The sequence below is a fragment of the Arachis hypogaea genome, chromosome 15 (assembly GCF_003086295.3).
Source record: "Arachis hypogaea cultivar Tifrunner chromosome 15, arahy.Tifrunner.gnm2.J5K5, whole genome shotgun sequence".
Lineage (NCBI taxonomy): Eukaryota > Viridiplantae > Streptophyta > Magnoliopsida > Fabales > Fabaceae > Arachis > Arachis hypogaea.
This window is the reverse complement of record NC_092050.1, coordinates 88,121,495-88,145,235: the sequence shown is the minus strand read 5'-3', so window position 1 is coordinate 88,145,235 and position 23,741 is coordinate 88,121,495. Positions and strand designations below refer to the sequence as shown.

General features: G+C 40.2%; 1 non-coding gene across 1 annotated transcript; it reads left to right on the top strand.

Annotated features, from left to right (window-relative positions):
- Window positions 1-10,152: 10,152 nt before the first annotated feature.
- LOC112753324 (small nucleolar RNA R71) lies at window positions 10,153-10,260 on the top strand. Its single transcript, XR_003177716.1, has one exon. It is a non-coding gene; the product is annotated as a small nucleolar RNA R71 (small nucleolar RNA).
- The last annotated feature ends 13,481 nt before the right edge of the window (window positions 10,261-23,741 follow it).

Genomic DNA, 23,741 nt, shown 5'->3' with positions numbered 1-23,741 from the left:
AAATGCCACTCTATGCCAAATTCTTGAAAGAGCTTATAACAAGAAAAAAGAACTGGGAGGCAAAGGAGACCATATTACTAACTGAGGAATGTAGCGCCATCATACAAAAGAAGCTACCTCAGAAGATAAAGGACCCAGGGAGTTTCCAAATCCCCTGCATCATAGGGGATATCACTATTGAGAAAGCCATGTGTGACTTGGAAGCTAGCATAAATCTCATGTCCTTAACCATGATGAGAAGGATGAAGATTGAGGAAGCCAAGCCAACAAGAATGGCACTCCAGTTGGCTGACAGAACATTTAAGTTTCCACATGGGGTGGTGGAAGACTTGTTGGTAAAAGTGAGGAAATTCATTTTCCCAGCTGATTTTGTTGTGCTAGACAAGGAAGAAGAGGCCAACACATCAATCATCCTAGGAAGACCATTTCTCTCTACTGCTGGAGCCTTCATTAATGTGCAAAAAAGGGAACTAGTCTTGAGATTGCATGAAGAGAAGATGGTCTTCAACGTCTTTAAAGCAATGAGTTACCCCAAAGAATCCATAGGAGAATGCATGATGGTAGACACCATGGAACAGATAGTTCAAGGGGTCTTGGAAGAAGAACAATGTGAAGGAACTATTGAGTTGGAACAAGCATCAGACGAAGAACTACTACAAGGAACCATGAAGAATCCAATCATACCAACCACCACAGATAACAAAGAAGCAGAGGCACCAAAACTAGAATGGAAAACCTTACCACCCAGCTTGAAATATGCATATTTGGGTGCCAACAACACTCACCCAGTAATCATAAATTCAAGTCTGAGTGAGGAGCAAGAAAAGGAGCTTATCCAAGTACTGAGATAACACAACGATGCTATAGGCTGGACACTTGCGGATTTAAAAGGGATCAGTCCTTCAATGTGCATGCACAAAATCCTACTTGAAGAAGATGCCAAACCTTCAAGGCAACAACAAAGGAGGCTGAACCCAACTATGAATGAAGTGGTTCAAAAAGAAGTGTTGAAATTGTGGCAAGAAAGGGTGATCTACCCCATCTTAGATAGCCCTTGGGTAAGCCCGGTGTAAGTAGTCCCAAAGAAGGGAGGGATCATTGTTGTGTTAAATAAGAAGAATGAATTTATACCCACAAGGACAATGACCGGATGGTGTATGTGCATTGACTACCGGAAACTTAATGAAGCCACCCAGAAATACCACTTTTCCCTGCCCTTCATGGACCAGATGCTTGAAAGATTGGCAGGACATGAATATTATTGCTTCCTGGATGGGTATTTGGGCTACAATCAAATTGTTGTAGACCCCAAGGATTAGGAAAAAACTTTATTTACTTGTCCATATGGTGTTTTTGCTTATAGGAGAATGCCCTTTGGATTGTGCAATGCACCTGCAACATTCCAAATGTGCATGCTCTCCATCTTTTCGAACATGCTTGAGAAGTTCATAGAAGTATTCATGGACGACTTTTCTGTGTTTGGAAACTCATATTCTGATTGCCTATGCCATCTTGCCCTTGTGCTAAAAAGGTGCCAAGAAACCAATCTGGTTTTGAACTGGGAGAAGTGCCATTTTATGGTAACTGAGGGGGTGGTTCTTGGTCACAAGATTTCAAAAAATGGTATAGAAGTAGACAAGGCAAAGGTGGAAGTAATTGAGAAATTACCTCCACCGTGCAATGTCAAGGCAATCAGAAGTTTTTTGGGACACGCTGGGTTCTATAGGAGGTTTATCAAAGACTTTTCAAAGATTGCAATGCCTCTTAGCAACTTACTTGTCTCAAATACTCCCTTTGTTTTTTATATAGAGTGCATGGTAGCCTTTGATGAGCTTAAGAAGAGACTCTTCTCTACACCTATTATAGCACCACCAAGTTGGGATCTTCCCTTTGAATTAATGTGTGATGCATCTGATTTTTCTGTTGGTGCTGTTCTAGGACAGCGGAAAGACAAGCTAGTACATGTTATTTACTATGCTAGCAAAGTCCTTAATGAGAATCAAAGGAACTATACCACCACGGAGAAAGAACTTTTAGCCATAGTATTTACTTTTGATAAGTTTAGATCATATCTTATTGGATCTAAAGTAATTATATTCACTGATCATGCAGCACTCAAATACTTGCTTACCAACAAGAATCTAAGCCCAGATTAATAAGATGGATTCTGCTGCTCCAAGAATTTGACATTGAAATTAAAGATAGGAGCGGAGCAGAGAACAAAGTAGCTGACCATCTCTCAAGGATTCCACAAGAAGAAGAAGAGACACACCAAGTTGCAGTAAATGAAAGCTTCCCTGATGAGCAGTTGATGATGATCCGAGTAGCCCCGTGGTTTGTAGACATAGCTAACTTCAAGGCTATTAGGGAACTACCAACCAACATCAACAAACACATGAGGAGAAAGCTAATCAATGATGCCAAACACTACATCTGGGATGACCCCTATTTGTTCAAGAAGTGTGCTGATGGGATCTTGAGAAGGTGTATCTCCCATGAAGAAGGGCAGGAAGTGTTGTGGCAGTGCCATGGATCTGCATATGGAGGCCACTTCAGTGGAGAAATAACAGCAGCAAAAGTGCTTCAATCCGGATTTTACTGGCCAACAATGTTCAAGGATGCCAAGGAATTGGTGTTAAGATGTGATGAGTGCCAAAGAGCTGGTAATCTAACCAAGAGAAATGAGATACCACAGCAATTTATACTAGAGCTAGAACTATTTGATGTATGGGAAATTGATTTTATGGGACCCTTCCCAACCTCCTACTCAAATAGTTACATATTGGTAGCTGTTGATTATGTCTCAAGATGGGTAGAAGCCATAGCCACTACGATAAATGACAACAAAGTTGTGATAAGCTTCTTGAGAAGGAACATCTTCAGCAGATTTGAAGTTCCTAGAGCTCTCATTAGTGATGGAGGGACACACTTCTGCAACAAACAACTTGAGACACTCCTTCTCAGGTATGGAGTCAAGCACAAGGTGGCAACTCCATACCATCCACAGACCAACGGGCAAGCTGAAATCTCAAACAGAGAACTAAAGAGAATTCTTGAAAAAACTGTTGAAAGCTCAAGAAAGGATTGGTATAAGAAGATGGATGATGTATTGTGGGCCTACAGGACAGCCTACAAGACACCCATTGGGATGTCCCCATACCAACTGGTATATGGCAAGGCTTGTCACTTACCAGTTGAACTTGAGCATAGAGCGTTTTAGGCTCTAAAAATGTTAAACTATGATGAACAAGCTGCTGGAGAAAGAAGATTAATGCAACTCAATGAGTTGGAGGAATTTAGAAATCAAGCATATGAGAATGCAAAAATCTTCAAAGAAAACACAAGAAGGTGTCATGATTAAAAGATAGCAAGAAAGGAATTCACTGAAGGACAAAAAGTCCTGCTGTACAACTCAAGACTCAAGTTCTTCCCTGGGAAACTTAAGTCTCAATGGTCAGGACCCTTCACGATACTCAAGGTGTTTCCCTATGGTCATGTAGAGCTCATGGAGGACAAGACTCAGAGAATTTTTACTGTCAATGGCCATAGACTCAAACACTACTTGAGAGGCTCTTTAGAGGAGCAGAGAGTGAGCTACAAGCTCAACTAAAGATGGAGGAGTGTCAAGCTAGTGACAATAAAGAAGCGCTAGTTGGGAGGTGGTGCACGAAATTGTGATCATCAACAATGGCGCCAAAGGACTTGGAGCTCTTAAACGTGAATCACACTTTGTCACAATTCTGCACAACTAACCAGCAAGTGCACTGGGTCGTCCATGTAATACCTTACGTGAGTAAGGGTCGATCCCACGGAGATTGTCGGCTTGAAGCAAGCTATGGTCATCTTGTAAATCTCAGTCAGGCATATTCAAATGGTGATGGAGGATTGATAATTAAAAGATGAATAAAACATAAAATAAAGATAGAGATACTTATGTAATTTTTTGGTTGGAATTTCAGATAAGTATATGAAGATGCTTTGTTCCTCCTGAACCTCTGCTTTCCTATTGCCTTCTTCCAATCATTCATACTCCTTTCCATGGCAAGCTTAATGTTGGGCATCACCGTTGTCAATGGCTACTTCCCGTCCTCTCAGTGAAAACGTTCCAAATGCGCTGTCACCGCACGGCTAATCATCTGTCGGTTCTCGATCATGTTGAAATAGGATCCATTGATCCTTTTGCGTCTGTCACACGCCCAACAATCGCGAGTTTGAAGCTCTTCACAGTCATCCCTTCCCAGATCCTACTCAGAATACCACAGACAAGGTTTAGACGTTCCGGATCTCAGGAATGGCCGCCAATAATTCTAGCCTATACCACGAAGGTTCCAATCTGAGATTAGAAACCTAAGAGATACACATTCAAGCCATTGCTAGTAGAACAGAGGTGGTTGTCAGGCACATGTTCATAGGTGAGAATGATGATGAGTGTCACGGATCATCATATTCATCAAGTTGAAGAATGAATGAATATCTTAGAGAAGAAGTAGGCGTGAATTGAATAGAAAAACAGTAGTACTTTGTATTAATTCATGAAGAACAGTAGAGCTCCACACCTTAATCTACGGTGTGTAGAATCTCCACCGTTGAGAATACATAAGAACAAGGTCTAGGCATGGCCGAATGGCCAGCCTTCAAACATGTCTAAGATAGCATAAGACTTCTCAAAGATCCTAGATGAAAATACAATAGTAAAAGGTCCTATTTATAGAGAACTAGTAGCCTAGGGCTTACAGAAATCAGTAATTAATGCAGAAATCTTCTTCTGGGCCCACTTGGTGTGTGCTTGGGCTGAGCATTGAAGCTTCCATGTGTAGAGACTTTTCCTGGAGTTAAATGCCAGCTTTTGTGCCAGTTTGGACATTTAACTCCAGCTTTTGTGCCAGTTTTGGAGTTAAACGCCAGAATTCTTGAGCTAACATGGAACGCCTGTTTGGGCCATCAAATCTCAGGCAAAGTATGGACTATTATATATTGCTGAAAAGCCCAGGATGGCTACTTTCCAACACAATTAAGAGCGCACCAATTGGGCTTCTGTAGCTCCAGAAAATCTACTTTAAGTGCAGGGAGGTCAGAATCCAACAGCATCTGTAGTCCTTTTTCAGCCTCTGAATCAGATTTTAACTCAGGTCCCTCAATTTCAGCCAGAAAATACCTGAAATCACAGAAAAATGCACAAACTCATAGTAAAGTCTAGAAATGTGATTTTTAAATAAAAACTAATAAAAACATAATAAAAACTAAATAAAACATACTAAAAACATACGAAAAACAATGCCAAAAAGCGTATAAATTATCCGCTCATCACAACACCAAACTTGAATTGTTGCTTGTCCCCAAGCAACTGAAAATCATATAGGATAAAAAGAATAAAATGTACAATGAATTCCAAAAACATCTATGAAGATCAGTATTAATTAGATGAGCGGGGCTTTTAGCTTTTTTCTTCTGAACAGTTTTGGCATCTCACTTTATCCCTTGAAGTTCAGAATGATTGGCATCTATAGGAACTCAGAATCCAGATAGTGTTATTGATTCTCCTAGTTAAGTACGTTGATTCTTGAACACAGCTACTTTATGAGTCTTGGCCGTGACCCTAAGCATTTTGTTTTCCAGTACTACCACCGGATACATAAATGCCACAGACACATGACTGGGTGAACCTTTTCAGATTGTGACTCAGCTTTGCTAAAGTCCCCAGTGAGAGGTGTCCAGGGCTCTTAAGCACACTCTTTTTGCTTTGGACCACGACTTTAACCGCTCAGTCTCAAGTTTTCACTTGACACCTTCACGCCACAAGCACATGGTTAGGGACAGCTTGGTTTAGCCGCTTAGGCCAGGATTTTATTCCTGTGGGCCCTCCTATCCACTGATGCTCAAAGCCTTGGATCCTTTTTATTTTACCCTTGCCTTTTGGTTTAAAAGGCTATTGGCTTTTTCTGCTTACTTTTTCTTTTTCTTTCTTTCTCTCTCTTTTTTTTCGCATATATATATTTTTTTCTGCAAGCTTTTCACTGCTTTTTCTTGCTTCAATAATCAATTTTATGATTTTTTAGATTATCAAATAACATTTCTCCTTTTCCATCATTCTTTCAAGGGCCAAAACTTTTAACATTCATGAACAACAAATTCAAAAAAATGCACTGTTCAAGCATTCATTCAGAAAGACAAAAGTATTGCCATCACATCAAAATAATTAATCTGTTATAAAATTTGAAATTCATGCACTTCTTTTTCTTTTTCAATTAAAAAAATTTTCCATTTAAGAAAGGTGATGGATTCATTTTCATTGCTTTAAGGCATAGACACTTAGACACTAGTGATCATATAATAAAGACACAAACATAAATAAACATAAAGCATAAAAATTCGAAAAACAGAAAATAAAGAACAATGAGATTAAAGAATGGGTCCACCTTAGTGATGGCGGCTTGTTCTTCCTCTTGAAGATCTAATGGAGTGCTTGAGCTCCTCAATGTCTCTTTCTTGCCTTTGTTACTCCTCCCTCATGACTCTTTGGTCTTCTCTAATTTCATGGAGGAGGATGGAATGCTCTTGGTGCTCCACCCTTAGTTGTCCCATGTTGGAACTTAATTCTCCTAGGGAGGTGTTGATTTGCTCCCAATAGTTTTGTGGAGGAAAATGCATCCCTTGAGGCATCTCAGGGATTTCATGATGAGGAATTTCCTCATGTCCATGAGTGGGGTCTCTTGTTTGCTCCATCCTTTTCTTAGTGATGGGCTTATCCTCATCAATGAGGATGTCTTCCTCTATGTCAATTCCAGCCGAATTGCAAAGGTGACAAATGAGATGAGGGAAGGCTAACCTTGCCAAAGTGGAGGACTTGTCCGCCACCTTGTAGAGTTCTTGGGAGATAACCTCATGAACTTCTACTTCCTCTCCAATCATGATGCTATGGATCATGATAGCCCGGTCTATAGTAACTTCAGACCGGTTGCTAGTGAGAATGATTGAGCGTTGAATGAACTCCAACCATCCCCTAGCCACGGGCTTGAGGTCATGCCTTCTTAGTTGAACCGGCTTCCCTCTTGAATCTCTCTTCCATTGAACGCCCTCTTCACAGATGTCTATAAGGACTTGGTCCAACCTTTGATCAAAGTTAACCCTTCTAGTGTAGGGGTGTGCATCTCCTTGCATCATGGGCAAGTTGAATGCCAACCTTACATTCTCCGAAATAAAATCTAAGCATTTCCCCCGAACCATTGTAAGCCAATTCTTTGGGTCCGGGTTCACACTTTGATCATGGTTCTTGGTGATCCATGCATTGTCATAGAACTCTTGAACCATTAAGATTCTGACTTGTTGAATGGGGTTGGTGAGAACTTCCCAACCTCTTCTTCGAATCTCATGTCGGATCTCCGGATGTTCACCCTTTTTGAGTTTGAAAGGGACCTTGGGGATCACCTTCTTCTTGGCCACAACTTCATAGAAGTGGTCTTGGTGCACCCTTGAGATAAATCTCTCCATCTCCCATGACTCGGAGGTGGAAGCTTTTGCCTTCCCTTTCCTCTTTCTAGAGGTTTCTCCGGCCCTAGGTGCCATAAATGGTTATGGACAAACAAAAAGCAACGCTTTTACCACACCAAAATTAGAAGGTTTGCTCGTCCTCGAGCAAAAGAAGAAAGAAGAGAGTAGAAGAAGAAGAAATAGAGAAGATGGAGGGGGCTTAGTATTTCAGCCAAGGGGGAGAAGTAGTGTGTATGTTGTGTGAAAATGAAGGAGTGAAGATGGGTTTATATAGGAGTGCAGAGGGGGTAAGGTTCGGCCATTATGGGTGGGTTTCGGTGGGAAAGTGGTTTGAATTTGAATGGTAAGGTAGGTGGGGTTTTATGAAGGATGGATATGAGTGGTGAAGAGAATGGTGGGATTTGATAGGTGAGGGATTTTTGGGGAAGAGGTATTGAGGTAATTGGTGAATGGATGAAGAAGAGAGAGAGAGATGGGGTAGCTGGGGATCTTGTGGGGTCCACAGATCCTGAGATGTCAAGGATATCTCATCCCTGCACCAAGTGGCGTGCAAAAATGCCCCTTTCTGCCAATCCTGGCGTTAAACGCCAAGCTGCTGCCCATTTCTGGCGTTTAACGCCAGTTTCTTGCCCATTCCTGGCGTTAAACGCCAGTCTGCTGCCCATTTCTGGCGTTAAACACCCAGAATGGTGCCAGACTGGGTGTTTAACGCCCATTCTGCTACCCTTACTAGCGTTTAAACGCCAGTAAGTTTCTCCTCCAGGGTGTTCTATTTTTAATACTATTTTTACTTCTGTTTTTGCTTTTTCAATTGTTTTTTTGTGACTTCACATGATCATCAACCTACAGAAAACATATAATAACAAAAGAAAATAGAAATTTAACATAGATAATTAAAGATTGGGTTGCCTCCCAACAAGCGCTTCTTTAATGTCAATAGCTTGACAGTGGGCTCTCATGGAGCCTCACAGATGTTTAGAGCAATGTTGGAACCTCCCAATACCAAACTTTAGAGTTTGAATGTGGGGGTTCAACACCAAACTTAAAGTTTGGTTGTGGCCTCCAAACACCAAACTTAGAGTTTGACTGTGGGGGCTCTGTTTGTCTCTGTATTGAGAGAAGCTCTTCATGCTTCCTCTCCATGGTTACAGAGGGATATCCTTGAGCTTTAAACACAAGGGAGTCTTCATTCACTTGAATGATCAATTTTCCTCTGTCAACATCAATTACAACTTTTGCTATGGCTAGGAAGGGTCTGCCAAGGATGATGGATTCATCCATACACTTTCCAGTCTCTAGGATTATGAAATCAGCAGGGATGTAGTGGCCTTCAACCTTTACCAAGAAATCCTCTACAAGTCCATAAGCCTGTTTCTTTGAATTATCTGCCATCTCTAGTGAGATTCTTGCATCTTGTACCTCAATGATCCCTAGCTTCTCCATTATAGAGAGAGGCATGAGGTTTATACTTGACCCTAGGTCACACAGAGCCTTCTCAAAGGTCATGGTGCCTATGGTACAAGGTATTGAGAACTTCCCAGGATCTTGTCTCTTCAGAGGTAATTTCTGCCTAATCAAGTCATCCAATTCTTTAGTGAGCAATGGAGGTTCATTCTCTCAAGTCTCATTACCAAATAACTTGGTGTTTAGCTTCATGATTGCTCCAAGGTACTTAGCAACTTGCTCTTCAGTAACATCTTCATCCTCTTCAGAGGAAGAATACTCATCAGAGCTCATGAATGGCAGGAGTAAATTCAATGGAATCTCTATGGTTTCTGTGTGAGCCTTAAATTCCCATGGTTCCTCATGAGGGAATTCCATGGAGGCCAGTGGACGTCCATTGAGGTCTTCCTCAGTAAAGATCACTGCTTCTTCCTCCTCTCCAGGTTCGGCCATGTAAGACGTGTTTATGGCCTTGCACTCTCTCTTTGGATTCTCTTCTTTATTGCTTGGGAGAATACTAGGAGGGAGTTCAGTAATTTTCTTACTCAGCTGACCCACTTGTGCCTCCAAATTTCTAATGGAGGACCTTGTTTCAGTCATGAAACTTTGAGTGGTTTTAATTACATCAAAGACTATAGTTGCTAAGTCAGAGTGGCTCTGCTTAGAATCCTCTGTCTGTTGCTGAGAAGATGATGGAAAAGGCTTGCTATTGCTAAACCTGTTTCTTTTACCATTACTATTGTTGAAACCTTGCTGAGGTCTCTGTTGATTCTTCCATGAGAGATTTGGATGATTTCTCCATGAAGGATTATAGGTGTTTCCATAGGGTTCTCCCATGTAATTCACATCTTCCATTGCTGGGTTCTCAGGATCATAAGCTTCTACTTCAGAGGAAGCTTCTTTAGTACTGCCTGTTGCTGCTTGCATTCCAGACAGACTTTGAAAAATCATATTGACTTGTTGGGTCAATATTTTATTCTGAGCCAATATGGCATTCAGAGTATCAATCTCAAGAACTCCTTTCTTCTGATCTATCACATTATTCACAGGATTCCTTTCAGAAGTGTACATGAATTGGTTATTTGCAACCATTTCAATGAGTTCCTGAGCTTCTGCAGGCGTCTTCTTCGGATGAAGAGATCCTCCAGCAGAGCTATCCAATGACATCTTGGATAGTTCAGACAGACCATCATAGAAAATACCTATGATGCTCCATTCAGAAAGCATGTCAGAAGGACATCTTCTGATCAATTGCTTGTATCTTTCCCAAGCTTCATAGAGGGATTCTCCTTCCTTTTGTCTGAAGGTTTGGACTTCCACTCTAAGCTTGCTCAATTTTTGAGGTGGAAAAAACTTTGCCAAGAAGGAATTGACTAGCTTTTCCCAAGAGTTCAGGCTTTCTTTGGGTTGCGAATCCAACCATGTCCTAGCTTTGTCTCTTACAACAAAAGGAAAAAGCATAAGTCTGTAGACTTCAGGGTCAACCCCATTAGTCTTGACAGTGTCACAGATTTGCAAGAATTCAGCTAAGAACTGATGAGGATCTTCCAATGGAAGTCCATGAAACTTGCAATTCTGTTGCATTAGAGAAACTAATTGAGGCTTAAGCTCAAAGTTGTTTGCCCCAATGGCAGGGATTGAGATGCTTCTCCCATAGAACTCAGGAGTAGGTGCAGTAAAGTCACCAAGCACCTTCCTTGCATTGTTGGCATTGTTGTTTTCGGCTGCCATGGTTTCTTCTTCCTTGAAAAGCTCTGTTAGGCCCTCTAAAGAGAATTGTTCTTTAGCTTCTCTTAGCTTTCTCTTCAAGGTCCTTTCAGGTTCAGGATTAGCTTGAACAAGTATGCCTTTATCTTTGTTCCTGCTCATATGAAAGAGAAGAGAATAAGAAAGTAGGGAATCCTCTATGTCACAGTATAGAGATTCCTTGAGGTGTCAGAGGAAAAGAAGAATAGAAGGAGGAGGTATATAGAAGAGAATTCGAACATATAAAGAAGGAGGGAGTTCGAATTGCACCTTGAGGAAGAGTGTTAGTCCTTTAAATAGAAGGATGTGAGAAGAGGGAAAGAATTTTCGAAAATAAAGTAAAAGATTTTGAAATAATTAAAAGAAATTTTGAAAAATTTATTGATGATTTTCGAAAACTAAAATTGGGAAAGAAATTAAGTGATTTTTGAAAAAGATTTTGAAATTTGAAATCAAAAAGATATGATTGAGAGTTAATTTTGAAAAAGATGTGATTGAGAAGATATGATTGAGAAGATATGATTGAAAATCAATTTTTAAAAAAAAGAAAAGTTTTAAAATTAAAGTTGATGACTTGACTAACAAGAATTTAGAAGATATGATTCTTAAAATTTAAAATTTGATCTTTTCTTAATAGGCAAGTAACAACTTGAAAATTTTGAAGTAAATCATTAATTTTAGCAAGGATTTTCGAAAATAGTAATAATAAAAAAATGGAAAGAAATTGATTTTGAAGAGATATGATTGAAAAGATATTATTTGAAAAGGATTTGATTTTGAAAAATTATGAAGATTTGAAAAAATTTGAATTAAAAACAAAATCTTCCCTCTAATGTCCTTCCTGGTGTTAAACGCCCAGAATGGCATCCATTCTGGCGTTTAACGCCCAAAATCCTACCTTTTTGCGCGTTAAACGCCCAGCCAGGTACCCTGGCTGGCGTTTAAACGCCTGTTTTCCTTCTTCACTGGGCGTTTTGAATGCCCAGCTTTTTCTGTTTGATTCCTCTGCTGAATGTTCTGAATCTTCAATTCTCTATATTATTGACTTGAAAAGACACAATTTTGAAAATATTTTTGAATTTTTTTAATGATGAGAAATAACAAAAAATGCAACTAAGATCAATTGAACAATGCATGCAAGACACCAAACTTAGAAATTTTGTATTAGAGGCTTTAACAAATTGAGAATGCATAAGAAAAATAACAAAACACACAAAACAGGAGAATTTAAAGATCAGAGCACTGAAATCATCAAGAACAACTTGAAGATCAATGAAGAACAATATGTATAAATTCAAAAAATGCAAGAAGAAGAAAGTCATACAATTGACACCAAACTTAAAAATTGATACTAGACTCAAACAAGAAACATAAAATATTTTTTATTATGGTTTTATAAATTTTTTTGTGATTTTCGAAACTTATATGGAAAAGAAAATAAAGAGAATCAAAACTTTTAATAAGAATTCTAGGAATCGTGCAATGTTAGTCTAAAGCTTCAGTCTAAAAAGATTAGACATGTTTGGCCAAGCTTCAGCAGGACATTACATTCAGCAGCTAAATTGATGAGAATCAATCAGCTTTTGTGATGATAAGAACATCACCTTGAAACTCTAGAATCCGTTCTTAAAAATTCTGAAAAGTACCTAATCTAAGCAACAAGATGAACCGTCAGTTGTCCAAACTCGAACAATCCCCGGCAACGGCGCCAAAAACTTGGTGCACGAAATTGTGATCATTAACAATGGCGCCAAAGGACTTGGAGCTCTTAAACGTGAATCACACTTTGTCACAATTCCGCACAACTAACCAGCAAGTGCACTGGGTCGTCCAAGTAATACCTTACGTGAGTAAGGGTCGATCCTACGGAGATTGTCGGCTTGAAGCAAGCTATGGTCATCTTGTAAATCTCAGTCAGGCAGATTCAAATGGTGATGGAGGATTGATAATTAAAAGATGAATAAAACATAAAATAAAGATAGAGATACTTATGTAATTTTTTTGTTGGAATTTCAGATAAGCGTATGAAGATGCTTTGTTCCTCCTGAACCTCTGCTTTCCTATTGCCTTCTTCCAATCATTCATACTCCTTTCCATGGCAAGCTTTATGTTGGGCATCACCGTTGTCAATGGCTACTTCCCGTCCTCAAAGTGAAAACGTTCCAAATGCACTGTCACCGCACAGCTAATCATTTGTCGGTTCTCGATCATGTTGGAATAGGATCCATTGATCCTTTTGCGTCTGTCACACGCCCAATAATCGCGAGTTTGAAGCTTGTCACAGTCATCCCTTCCCAGATCCTACTCAGAATACCACAGACAAAGTTTAGACGTTCTGGATCTCAGGAATGGCCGCCAATAATTCTAGCCTATACCACGAAGGTTCCAATCTGAGATTAGAAACCCAAGAGATACACATTCAAGCCATTGCTAGTAGAACAGAGGTGGTTGTCAGGCACATGTTCATAGGTGAGAATGATGATGAGTGTCACGGATCATCACATTCATCAAGTTTAAGAACGAATGAATATCTTAGAGAAGAAGTAGGCGTGAATTGAATAGAAAAACAGTAGTACTTTGTATTAATTCATGAAGAACAGCAGAGCTCCACACCTTAATCTATGGTGTGTAGAAACTCTACCGTTGTAATACATAAGAATAAGGTCTAGGATGGCCATTCAAACATGTCTAAGATAGCATAAGACTTCTCAAAGATCATAGATGAAAATACAATAGTAAAAAGTCCTATTTATAGATAACTAGTAGCCTAGGGTTTACAGAAATCAGTAATTAATGCAGAAATCTTCTTCCGGGCCCACTTGGTATGTGCTTGGGCTAAGCATTGAAGCTTCCATGTGTAGAGACTTTTTTTGGAGTTAAACGCCAGCTTTTGTGCCAGTTTGGGCGTTTAACTCCAGCTTTTGTGCCAGTTTTGGAGTTAAACGCCAGAATTCTTGAGCTGACGTGGAACGCCTGTTTGGGCCATCAAATCTCAGGCAAAGTATGAACTATTATATATTGCTGGAAAGCCCAGGATGTCTACTTTCCAACGCAATTAAGAGCGCGCCAATTGGGTTTCTGTAGCTCCAGAAAATCTACTTTGAGTGCAGGGAGGTCAGAATCCAACAGCATCTGCAGTCCTTTTTCAGCCTCTGAATCAGATTTTTGCTTAGGTCCCTCAATTTCAGCCAGAAAATACCTGAAATCACAGAAAAACACACAAACTCATAGTAAAGTCTACAAATGTGATTTTTAAATAAAAACTAATAAAAACATAATAAAAACTAACTAAAACATACTAAAAACATACTAAAAACAATGCCAAAAAGCGTATAAATTATCCGCTCATCAGGAGGCACCCCAACACTTTATCTTTTTGATTTATTGTTTTTCTTAGAAGGAGTTTAAAGTTCATTGCTTTAGATAGTTTAAATTTCAGTTTCACACTTGTATTGCATTACCATTTAGAACTAGATTGCAAGTGGTAGGATAGGAAGTTTAAATATCATCTTTGGTAATTAGGATACCCTTACATTCTTTTTGTCTCTTTTATTCCGGAATCGCAACTTGATGAATGATTACTAATGAGGAGTAAATGGGCTGAGAAGTAGCTAAAAGGCTAATTTTGGTGTGACCAATCACCCACTTAATCTAGGCTTACAATCATTTAGATAACTTGATTTTTAAGAGTAAGCCCAGAGATTAAGTTTGGTGTGGCCACCACCATACAAGGATCACCTAGCAAGCCCAACTCTACTCAATCTGAAAGCACTTAATATTTTGGCAAAAGCATGAACATGGTTTAATGAGATCAAAGGAGGTTAGAAACAAAAGAAAATGAAAAGAGTGGAGTTACTCCATCCTTATGAACACATTAAATACACAATGATAAAAACCAATTTATTAAGATTCAATAGGATTAAGTTTGGTGTCCCAAGGGACACCCATCAGTTGCAATCCCACTTACCCGTAATAAGAAGGAATGTGAAGGATTCTTTTGTCATTATTAACAGGTTTCAGTTTCATTTTCAGGAGAAAATATGGGACCCACATAGAGAATCACTTTTAAAGCAAGGAAGTCAAAGTGTACTTACACTTTGGAACTCAACACATGCAGAAGGCACATTGAAAAAAGGGTTGGCGCCTCTTCCCACGCTAGGCGCCACTCCCCAAGTGGGAAAACATTGAATCCTTTTTATTTCCCACCATTCAAATCACACCCTTCACCCCTTATAAAAGCCTCACCTTCCCAACTCTTCTCCCACTTCAAACCCCTGATCACACATGAAAAAGAATCCAAACACCTTTCTTCTTCCTTCCTCTTTTTGCCTTCCACTACCTCTCTTCCCATACTTCTTTTCCCTTTCCCTTGATTGGGACAATCAAGTCCTAAGTTTGGTGTTGGAGCAAAACTGATGCACGAAAACTTGTCTCTCAACAATTTCCCTCGGCAAGTATACCGAATTGTTGTCAAGTAAAAACTCACAATTATACCACATGTATTTCTAAATCAAAGTATTGGGAGAATTATATGTCACCATATCCACCCAACCCCCAATTTGGTCCAACATGAGAAAGCATTTCTAGCATGATCCCTTCATTCCTCTTCCAAGGTTCCGAAGAGATCCAAGTATGAATAGCTTCTTTTCCAAGACAACTACCCAATTGGATGAAGATTGAAAGCTTTCTAGTAAAATCAAGAGAAAAGAAAGAAGAAGAATAATGAAAACTATTATTAACCCATCAAATTACAACAGAGCTCCCTAACCCAATGAAAGGGGTTTAGTTGTTCATGGCTCTGGGAATGGAAAATAAAGATGGAGAATGCATTCTGAAAGTAAAACTAGAAGTTGCAGAGAAAGTAAAATTATACAGAGAGTAGTCCTCTCAATCCAAAAGCTCCTCTCTAGTTCAAAACTACTCCTATATATACTACTCTTCTATCTTCCAGTTGGCTCTTCAAGTCTTGGATATGGGCCTTTGGATCTTAAGGTTGAAGCAGTTTGGAATCTTCAGTGGGCTCAGCTTTACTTGCAGAGAAAGTGTGAAGTAGGCATGGACTTTGGCTAGGACGTTAGTGGCCTTAACGTTAAGTGAAAATATGGGTTTGAGAACGTTAGTGACGATCACCTTTTGCACTAACGTCCCTAGCTCAAGATGAGTTACGTTAACTTCAACGTTAGTGGCACTAACGTGACCACTAATGTTGCCTCTTGGTCCATCGCGAGCGTCATTGGCATTTACCTTTGCCAATAACGTTGCCCTTAGCCCATTTTTCTCAAGTTAGAGTCCACGTTAGTATAACTAACGTGGCTCTTAACGTGGGCATGCCTTAGCCTCGAGAGCATTAGTGACACTTACCTTTGTCACTAACGCTCCAAACGCCCCTTCTCACGTTAGTGTCCCACGTTAATTGTCTTAACATGGCCACTAACGTGGTGGTGATTGCCATCCCCAACGTTAGTGACAAAGTTGAGTGTCACTAACGTTGGCTCATCAATTCTTTCCTCCATGTTAGCTTCCACGTTAATGCACTTAACGTGGTAACTAACGTGGCTCATAGTGGCTTAGTCCAACGTTAGTGACAAAAGTGAGTGTCACTAACGTTGGTGATTCCTTGCTCCTTCCACGTTAGAGTTCATGTTAACCAAGTTAACATGGCTCTTAATGTAGCCAATATGGGCTTAGTCCAATATTAGTGACAAAGGTGAGTGTCAGTAACATTGGCATTATCTTCCTCTTCCACGTTAGAGTTCACGTTAACTGAGTTAACGTGACTCTTAACGTGGCCAATTGCCCTTTTGGAGCGTTAGTGGCACTTACTTTTACCACTAACGCTTGGAGCTTCCTTTTCTTCCACGTTAACTACCATGTTAATGTAGTTAATGTGGTAATTAACGTGGGCTATGATGGCTTCAAAGACGTTATTGGCGATTACTTTTCTCATTAACGTTGCAAGCTAGCTCCCATTCCACGTTAGTGGTCACGTTAGTTAGACTAACGTGGCTACTAACGTGGCTTTTCCTTGCTTCCTTTATCCTGAAATCAAGCAAATAAAGTGCATCAAAACTCTAATCCAAGTTATGAGTCATGCATCATCCAATTTGTCATTAAATTCATGCATAATTCTCATGAAATCATATAAAATTCACAATGTTTGCTTGAATCAAGATGTAAGTGAAATTCTACCCAAAACTTGCTTATTTCCTAAGAAAATGCATGAAACTACCTTAAAACAGTAAAGAAAAGGTCAGTGAAACTGGCCAAAATGCCCTGGCATCAAAAACCTTGTTTTGCTTGCCTCTCTTGCAACCTCCCCCAATTTTTTTTTAACCTCAAAAACACCCTCTCAACCTAATGGCACCACCAAAAAGCTCAGCCTCCAAGAAAAGAAAAACCAAGGAACCAACTTCTGGATCTTCAAGCTCATCTTTTAATGAATACAAGTTCCTCCCTGCATTCAACCAAAATCAATTCTATGGTTGGGTGAGTGAGAGAAAAATCATTCCAGAGGTTGGATTCCAATTAGGGAGGAACGAGCATCTTGAGATCAACATTGAGATCAACAATAGGGGCTGGGCACTCCTATGCAACCCACCAAAGAAGGTAGTAGAGAGCTTGGTGAGGGAGTTTTACGCCAACACTGTGCCTCAGCCAGGACAACCCTATGGCTACATTAGCTATGTGAGGGGGAAGTCCATTGACTATAGTCCCTCCAGCATAAGAAGGATGCTAATGGTGAAGAGGACAAGCTCCACCTAGAGCTATGAAGAAAGAATGAAGCAGCAAGACCCTGGGTTTGATGAAATTCTGAACGAAATTTGCGTGCTGCATGTGCAATGGATAAAGGACAAGGATGGGATACCCAACCAATTGAGAAGAAGGGATCTGAGTCCCCAAGCTAGAGGGTGGCTGGAATTTGTGAGGAAGTCCCTAATCCCCACATCCAACACTTCAGAGGTGACCAAGGAGAGCTGTGCTCATATACAGCATCATGAAAGGTGAGAATGTCAATGTGGGGGAGATGATTGCCAACAACATTAACAAAGTACTGAAAAGCACTAGTGACAACACAAGGTTGGCATTCCCCAGTATCATACAGAGGTTATGTGATGAAGCTAAAGTTGAAAAGATCATTGACGAGGTGCTAGTGAAGCAAGACAAATTCATAACTGCCAAGAAGATGGCCAAAGTGGTGGCTATTCACCCACTTCACAGAAAACAAAGAGCTCATGCTCATGAGCCACAACAACAACAACAACAACAAGAGGCAGAAGAGCAACCACACTTTCTAGCACTTCAACCACCACCACAGTACCAATACCAACAATTTTTTGAAGGATTCAATTGGGAACAACTGCAAGGAGAAGTACACCAAATGAAGGAAGACCTACACCACCTGAGGGAGGATGTTAACTAATTCAAGGAGACTCAGCAACAACAATGGAACCAAGTCAACCAGAACATCCAACAACTCCAAGGGAGTTTTGAGAATCTCAAGGAGCAGCAGGACCAGATTAACTGGGGAGAGATACAAGGCAGCATAGGAATGATTCTGGAGCACCAAAAACTTTAAATGGGGAGCCTAGCTGAGTTCAAACATCTTTATGATGCCAGAACTTTAGCAAGAGAGGACTATGACTGTTATGCACAAACAAAGTTGAGCTACTTGTGTAATTGGTATGCAAAATCGTGATCGTTCATTCCTTGGTAACGGCGCTAAAAACTTAATACACATGTCCATAATCTTAGTTCTTTGTCACAACTCCGCACAACTAACCAGCAAGTGCACTGGGCCGTCCAAGTAATAAACCTTACGTGAGTAAGGGTCGATCCCACGGAGATTGTCGGCTTGAAGCAAGCTATGGTCACCTTGTAAATCTCAGTCAGGCGGATTCAAATGGTTATGTTGAATTGATAATTAAAATATAATTAAAATATAAAATAGGATAGAAATACTTATGTAATTCATTGGTGAGAATTTCAGATAAGCGTATAGAGATGCTTTTGTTTCTCCTGAACCTCTGCTTTCCTGCTGTCTTCATCCAATCCTTCATACTCCTTTCTATGGCAAGCTGTATGTAGGGCATCACCGTTGTCAATGGCTACTTCCCGTCCTCTCAGTGAAAATGGTCCAAGATGTGCTGTCACCGCACGGCTAATCATCTGTCGGTTCTCGATCCTGCTGGAATAGGATTCAGTAATCCTTTTGCGTCTATCACTACGCCCAGCACTCGCGAGTTTGAAGCTCGTCACAGCCATCCCTTCCCGGATCCTACTCGGAATACCACAGACAAGGTTTAGACTTTCTGGATCTCAAGAATGGCCGCCAATAATTCTAGCCTATACCACGAAGACTCTGATCGTAGATCAGGAGACTAAGAGATACACATTCAGGCTTGTTTCCATGTAGAACGGAAGTGTTTGTCAGGCACGCGTTCATGGGTGAGAATGGTGATGAGCGTCACATAATCATCACATTCATCAGGTTCTTGTGTGCGAATAAATATCTTAGAGAAGAAATAGGCTTGAGTTTAATAGAAAAACAATAGTACTTTGCATTAATTCATGAGGAACAGCAGAGCTCCACACCTTAATCTATGGTGTGTAGAAACTCTATCGTTGAAAATACATAAGTGAAAATAGGGTAGACATGGCCGAGTGGCCAGCCTCCCAAAACGTGATCAAAGGATCCAAAAGATAATCCAAAGATGTTTAACACGATAGTAAAAAGTTCTATTTATACTAAACTAGTTACTAGGGTTACAGAAATAAATAAATGATGCAGAAATCCACTTCCGGGCCCACTTGGTGTGTGCTTGGGCTGAGCAATGAAGCTTTCACATGTAGAGGTCTTCCTTGGAGTTAAACGCCAGTTTGTAAATTGTTTCTGGCGTTTAACTTTGCTTTGCAACCTGTTTCTGGCGTTTAACTCTAGAATAGGGCAGGGAGCTGGTGTTGAACGCCAGTTTGCGTCGTCTAAACTCGGGCAAAGTATAGACTATTATATATTTTTGGAAAGCCCTGGATGTCTACTTTCCAACGCAATTGAGAGCGCGCCATTTTGACTCCTGTAGCTCCAGAAAATCTACTTTGAGTCTAGGGAGGTCAGAATCCAACAGCATCTACAGTCCTTCTTCAGCCGCTGAATCTGATTTTTGCTCAAGTCCCTCAATTTCAGCCAGAAAATACCTGAAATCACAAAAAAAATACACAAACTCATAGTAAAGTCTAGAAATGTGATTTTTAATTAAATACTAATAAAAATATATTAAAAACTAACTAAATCATACTAAAAACTATGTAAAACCAATGCCAAAAAGCGTATAAATTATCCGCTCATCACAACACCAAACTTAAATTGTTGCTTGTCCCCAAGCAACTGAAAATCAAATAGGATAAAAAGAAGAGAATATACTATAAATTCCAAAATATCAATGAAACTTAGCTCCAATCAGATGAGCGGGACTAGTAGCTTTTTGCCTCTTGAATAGTTTTGGCATCTCACTTTATCCATTGAAGTTCAGAATGATTGGCATCTATAGGAACTTAGAATTTAGATAGTGTTATTGATTCTCCTAGTTTAGTATGTTGATTCTTGAACACAGCTACTTGATGAGTCTTGGTCGTGGCCCTAAGCACTTTGTTTTCCAGTATTACCACCGGATACATACATGCCACAAACACATAACTGGGTGAACCTTTTCAGATTGTGACTCAACTTTGCTAAAGTCCCCAATTAGAGGTGTCTAGGGTTCTTAAGCACACTCTTTTTTTTTTTTGCTTTGGACATTGACTTTAACCGCTCAGTCTCAAACTTTTGGCTTGACATCTTCACGCCACAAGCACATGGTTAGGGACAGCTTGGTTTAGCCGCTTAGGCTAGGATTTTATTCCTTTAGGCCCTCCTATCCATTAATGCTCAAAGCCTTGGATCCTTTTTACGCTTTCCTTTTGGTTTTAAGGGCTATTGGCTTTTTTCTCTTGCCTTTTGGTTTAAAGAGCTTTTGGCTTTTTCTGCTTGCTTTTTCTTTTTCTTTCCCTTTTTTTTCGCCATTTTTCTTTTCTCTTTTTTTTCGCAACCTTTTGTATTCACTGCTTTTTCTTGCTTCAAGAATCAATTTTATGATTTTTCAGATTATCAAATAACATTTCTCCTTTTTCATCATCCTTTCAAGAGCCAACAATTTTAACATTCATAAACAACAAATTCAAAAGACATATGCACTGTTCAAGCATTCATTCAGAAAACAAAAAGTATTGTCACCACATCAAAATAATTAAACTAATTTCAAGGATGAATTCGAAACCATGTACTTCTTGTTCTTTTGTTTTTAGAACATTTTTCATTTAAGAGAGGTGATGGATTCATAGGACATTCATAGCTTTAAGACATAGACACTTAGACACTAATGATCATATAATAAGACACAAACATAAACATAAAGCATAGTAGACGAAAAACAGAGAAAAATAAATAGACAAAGAGATTAAGGAACGGGTCCACCTTAGTGAGGGTGGCGTCTTCCTCTTCTTGAAGAACCAATGGTGCTCTTGAGCTCCTCTATGTCTCTTCCTTGTCTTTGTTGCTCCTCCCTCATAGCTCTTTGATATTCTCTAATCTCATGAAGAATGATGGAGTGCTCTTGGTATTCCACCCTTAGTTATCCCATGTTGGAACTTAATTCTCCTAGGGAGGTGTTGATTTGCTCCCAATAGTTTTGTGGAGGGAAGTGCATCCCTTGAGGCATCTCAGGGATTTCATGGTGAGGAATTTCCTCATGCTCTTGTTGAGGCCAATGATCTCTTGTTTGCTCCATCCTTTTCTTAGTGATGGGCTTATCCTCATCAATGAAGATGTCTCCCTCTATGTCAACTCCAGCTGAATTGCAGAGGTGACAAATGAGGTGAGGAAAGGCTAACCTTGCCAAAGTGGAGGACTTGTCAGCCACCTTGTAGAGTTCTTGAGGTATAATCTCATGAACTTCCACTTCCTCCCCAATCATGATACTATGGATCATGATGGCCCGGTCTATAGTAACTTCAGACCGGTTGTTAGTAGGAATGATTGAGCGTTGAATGAACTCCAACCATCCTCTAGCTACAGGCTTAAGGTCCAATCTTCTCAATTGAACCGGCTTGCCTCATGAGTCAACTTTCCATTGAGCTCCTTCCACACATATGTCCATGAGGACTTGGTCCAACCTTTGATCAAAGTTGACCCTTCTAGTGTAGGGGCGTACGTTTTCTTGCATCATTGGCAAGTTGAACGCCAACCTTACATTTTTCGGACTGAAATCTAAGTATTTCCCCCGAACCATTGTAAGCCAATTCTTTGGATTCGGGTTTACACTTTGATCATGGTTCCTAGTGATCCATGCGTTTGCATAGAACTCTTGAACCATTAAGATCCCGACCTCTTCTTCGGATCTCATGTCGGATCTCCGGATACTCATTCTTTTTGAGCTTGAAAGGAACCTCAGGGATCACTTTCTTCTTGGCCACAACTTCATAGAAGTGGTCTTGATGGACCTTTGAGATGAATCTCTCCATCTCCCATGACTCAGAGGTGGAAGCAATTTCCTTCCCTTTCCTCTTTCTTGAGGTTTCTTTGGCCTTAGGTGCCATTAATGGTTATGGAAAAACAAAAGCAATGCTTTTAACACACCAAACTTAAAATGTTTGCTCGTCCTCGAGCAGAAGAAGAAAAGAAGAAGGAGAAGAAGAAGAAAAAATGGAGGAGATGGAGAGAGGTGTGTATTCGGCCAAGGGAAAGAAGAGAGGGTTGTGTTGTGTGAAAATGAAAAAGGAATGAGGGGTTTATATAGGAGTGGGGAGAGGTTTAGGGTTCGGTCATGGGGTTGGGTTTGGGTGGGAAATGAATTTGAATTTTGGAGGTAGGTAGGTTTTATGGGGAAGGGTGGATTGATGTGAGTGGTTTAGGGTATTTGGGGAAGAGGTATAGAGGTGATTGGTGAAGGATAGGTGGGGATCCTGTGGGGTCTACAGATCCTGTGGGGGATCCTGTGGGTCCACAGATCCTAAGGGGTCAAGGACTTAGCATTCCTGCTCCAATTAGGCGTGCAAAACGTCCTTTGTATGCAATACTGGCTTTAACGCCAGACTGCTGCCTGTTTTGGCGTTAAACGCCCAAATGTAGCCTGTTTCTGGAGTTTAACGCCAGGTTGATGCTTGTTTCTGGCGTTAAACACCAGACAGATATTTGTTTCTGGCGTTTAAACGCCAGAATGCTCTTCCTCCAGGGTGTGCTGTTTTTAATGCTATTTTTCATTCTGTTTTTGATTTTCCAGTAATTTTTGTGACTTCACATGATCATCAACCTAAAAAAAATAAAATAGAAATGGAAAATAATTAAATATAGTTAAATAACATTGGGTTGCCTCCCAACAAGCGCTTCTTTAATGTCAATAGCTTGACAGTGAGCTCTCATGGAGCCTCACAGATATTCAGAGCATTGTTGGGACCTCCCAACACCAAACTTAGAGTTTGAATGTGGGGGTTCAACACCAAACTTAGAGTTTGACTGTGGGGGTTTTGGTTGACTCTGCAGTGAGAGAAGCTTTTCATGCTTCCTCTCCATGATTACAGAAGGAGAACCTTGAGTTTTAAATACAAGGTAGTCCTCATTCAGTTGAAGGACCAACTCTCCTCTGTCCACATCAATCACAGCTCTTGCTGTGGCTAGGAAGGGTCTTCCAAGGATGATGGATTCATCCTCATCCTTCCCAGTGTCTAGGATTATGAAATCAGCAGGGATGTAAAGGCTTTCAACCTTTACTAGCAAGTCCTCTACTAATCCATAAGCCTGTTTCATTGATTTATCTGCCATCTCTAATGAGAATTTGGCAGCCTGTACCTCAAAGATTCCTAGTTTCTCCATTACAGAGAGTGGCATTAAGTTTATTCCTGACCCCAGGTCACACAGAGCCTTCTCAAAGGTCATGGTGCCTATGTTACAGGGAATTAGGAATTTACCAGGATCCTATTTCTTTTGAGGTAATTTCTACCTATCCAATGCATTCAGTTCATTGGTGAGCAAGGGA